General features: G+C 36.0%; 1 protein-coding gene across 6 annotated transcripts in view; it reads left to right on the top strand.

The window, feature by feature from the left end:
• The window catches only part of LOC122527954 (calcium-activated potassium channel slowpoke), a 137,288-nt gene that overhangs the window by 72,526 nt on the left and 60,576 nt on the right, over positions 1-4,186 (top strand). The window lies entirely within an intron of this gene.

The raw sequence follows: 4,186 nt of genomic DNA on the forward strand, positions 1-4,186 counted from the left end.
AAAAGAAAAGAGAAAACACAGAAACAAACAAACAAACAAACAAAAAAAAAATTTGCCACCCTTGTCACACAAGTGTATTGATGCGAGTGTTGTGTTCTGTTCTATCACGTGGTGTAGGCCATATTCGCCAGTTGTATCCCCGAGATAATTGACCTGATCGGGACGCGAAACAAGTATGGCGGCACTTTGAAGAACGAGCGAGGTCGCAGGTGAGAGACACAGCCAACCAACTAGCTTTCCCGAGTTGAGTCACCTTTCGCAGTCCTAATTACCATCCAAAACTGCTCACACACACACCTCTCCCCCTTCCCCCCCCCCCCAACTTCTTGTATATGATGTACACGTCTGACTCTTCCTCCTGACTGCCCCCCCCCTCTCCCCCTGCCTCCAGCACGACATCGTGTGAGATATGTCATATTATGTTTTTTCTGTCCGTATGCACCATGGACATTATCCTTATGTAATTGAAACACACACGAAAAACACAACTTTGCCTATCGATGTCAAGTCTCCCTACACGACCCCTTGATATGTTTTTTCTATTGTCACGGATACACGGAATAATGGTACACTGTACTTTCTTTCTTTTTTTTTTCTTTTTTTTTCTCTCTCTGTTTCTCTCTATCTCTCTCTCTCTCTCTCTCTCTCTCTCTCTCTTTCTTCTGTCCACCTTGACAAGCCTGAGAAAGAAAGAATTCCTTGGATTGCCCGTTAATGTCTGATATTTCACTCCACTCATACACACACACACACACACACACACACGTGTGAAAACACGATATACATACGTACACGTACGCGTGGGCACGAGCACGCGCGTTGCATACACACGTATAGAAGTGCATCGTAAAATACGCGTATCTATATATTGATACGATACATATATGTGTATATATATATATATATGTATAATTTACGATATATAATTTATATAATTTATATATATAATTTACGATATATATAATTTATAATATAATATATATAATTTACGATAATATATAATTTATAATATATATATATATATAATTTATATATATATATATTTATAATTTACATATACATATATATATATATAATTTACGACAATATATAATTTATAATCTATATATAATTTACGATATATAATTTATATATATATATATTTATAATTTACATATACATATATATATATATATATAATTTACGATATGTATATGTATATGTATATATATATATACACACATATACATATATATATATAATTTACGAGCGAGTGAATATATAGATACGCATTATATTATACACAGTTTTAGAGACAGTGATTTTTTAGAATCGCAGAGAGTTGCAGTTCAGTACCTGCTCTACGAACTTAGCTGTCAGCGAACGTTTCATGCAACCGTGCTTCCACCAGTCCTTTGATAACACAGTTTCCCTTAACCCTTTGTCCGCCGACACTGTCAGCAGTCAATCAGCTAGTCCAATTACCATCTCAGACTCACACCCCACCCCACCTCCCCACCCTCAGTAACTGGTGTTAGCTTGTTTGTTTACTTGACCGCACTTGGGACAAATACGGCTTTACGTAGCTTTCCTCGTAGTTTTTCACGAACGACGAGGAACGAGCGAGTTTCGAGATTCGAAAGAGAAGAGATTCTATTCGGTGAAATCTGAACGGCCGATATAAAATATAGTATGCAGTAATATCCGCGTTCCTCGAAGTTGATTTCGATTCCTCGTTACTCGAGTTTCGTTTGAGAATGTTCGGCACGATGACGATCTTTTTCACTGTACACAAGTGAAAAAATGTCGATCGCTTTAGACGTAGACAGATGTATCGCTACCTCGAAGCCGTAGTTAAATTTGGAAATCAGCAGATTGCCTTTTTTTTCCGACTGCCGTGCGTGTTTTTTTTCTTTCTTTCTTTTCTGCTTTTTTTTTTCTTTGTACTACGCGTTTGGTAATACGGATATTACTCGTGTTCGAAATCATTGTTTCGTGGACGTTGTGTAAAAAGATAGAAAAAAAAGAAAGAAAAAGATACGTTGCTGGAGCTGTATTTCTCTCCGAGTGCAAAGTGTCAACGCCCAGCATGTACCCCTGCATTTCCAACTAATATTTAGGTCGTATATTGTGTATATGGCCTAATGTTGCAATACTTAAGTGTAATAACCTTGGTGTTTTAGACAGTATTGATTATTGTTTTTTTTTTTTTTTACGTGTAAATCTTGGAGAAAGGACAGTGGTAAAATGAAAAATTCCGCCTTGGACTGTGTAAAACTCACAGGATGGACCATGTGAATTGTTACAAATTTGTTTCTCTCAAAACTATTTGACACACGCCGGTGTGTGTGAGATTTACTCATTCGCCGTGCGAGCTATTCGTTCGCGAATTGTCCAACGAATCGTCGAGAGATTTTGAAAGATACCGATCCGAAATAATTTTCTTTTTTTCGCGAGCAGTTCGCCGACATCCAATGCCCTGTTTCACTCGCAGACTTGATCAACTATGAATAATGTTATTGGATCTCGTAAGGGGCCAAAATGGAACGTTCCAAGTTGAACTAAATTACTAAATTTATTTGGCAATATTAATAACGTCGATTCAATATTTATTTACTCGTTTATAGCTGCACGCGAAGAAGTCTTCAAGAATTTGTAAATTTGTAAATTTCGAGCAATAATAATTTCGAAATTTCGATGGCGGTGATGATGAAATTTTACTGATTAAAAACTATTAAATTTTATAGTGTATCTTTTTTGAGGAAGAATTAATGAATCTCGCGAATTGAGCTGCGTAGATTAACATACTTTGTACAGGGTATCAAGAAGTTATATGTCATGACCTTCATAGCTAGCCTTTGGATCGGTGAAGATCTGTTAAAAAAGTCGACCTTGGCCGATTTATTTAAGGTCAAATTTTTTTATGATTGCATCTACTCGCCGAGAAAATAAAATGTGTCTCCAAAGATGAATAATGAATAATAAATAAAAAATTATAAATAGTGTCTCCTTTTATATGATGCAATCATAAAAAAACCGGCCAAGGTTAATTTTGCGGTCGACTTTTTTAACAGATCTTCGCCGATCCGGAGGCGTAGAATCTACGAAGGTCGTGACATATATTTTCTTGACACCCTGTACAAAGTATGTTAATCTACGTAACTCAATTCGCGAGAATCGTACGTGATTTATTATCCATCGTCGTTTGCAATTGCCTTAAGGTTGTGCAATTCGTGAAACTGGACAATTCCGTTTTTACTCTCCAGATGCAATAACATCGAACAACAACGAAACAAACATTTCGCTAGTTTTATTTTTCACACAAGTTTTTCGAGATTACGCCGCGTAACAATTTATATGACTCACCCTGTATACGCTTTATATACGTATACACACACTCACACACACACACACACACACACATATATATATATACATATATATATATATATATATATGCGTGATTATACGTATATAACGCTGTATGTATACGCATATATGTACTTGTATAACGCTAATAATCAAGTGTCACTACGCGCTATTCAGGTTTTACGAAGGGATTTTACAACGGGCCAACAAAATCTTACAATCTTCTTACAATTAGGCTAGGGAAAATTTTGGCGTCCAATGACAAATATTGTCACATGCAACATACACTCTCCCGCGGGTTGAACGTCGCGTTTATTATAATTTTCGAGATTTTTTTTTTAGCGAGAAATTTCTCCCCTCTCCCCCCCCCAAGACAACAATAAACTCAACACATTATTATATAATTAGTCCCTTCGATTGTGCAAATTATTACGATGGGATATGTGTGTATATATATATATATTTATACTTATACACGATTTACGCATACGACGAGTGTGCAGAGTGAGCCATCGCACAGACAACGTCACACACAGTTTCCGTGAATATCCGGTTTCAGTGATTTTACGTCGTTGTTTTTCTTTTTTTTTTTCTCTCTTCATTTTTTGGATATTTTTTTCAGAGTTACCAAGGTTATCAATCTCTTCCTAAATGAATCTATATATGTTTCCCCCTTGCATGTTGTAGCTAATCGTTAATCAACGTAATGGAATTTCCAACAGTTGAAGAAAGGATGCAGTTTCACTGAACGGAATCGACGTCCTTTGGCAAAAAAAAAAAAAAAAAAAAAAAAAAAAAAAAAAAAAAAAAAAAGGAAACAGGAAGAAGAAGCTGGCTT

The sequence above is a fragment of the Frieseomelitta varia genome, unplaced genomic scaffold, assembly GCF_011392965.1.
Source record: "Frieseomelitta varia isolate USP_RPSP 00005682 unplaced genomic scaffold, Fvar_1.2 scaffold_240, whole genome shotgun sequence".
NCBI lineage: Eukaryota > Metazoa > Arthropoda > Insecta > Hymenoptera > Apidae > Frieseomelitta > Frieseomelitta varia.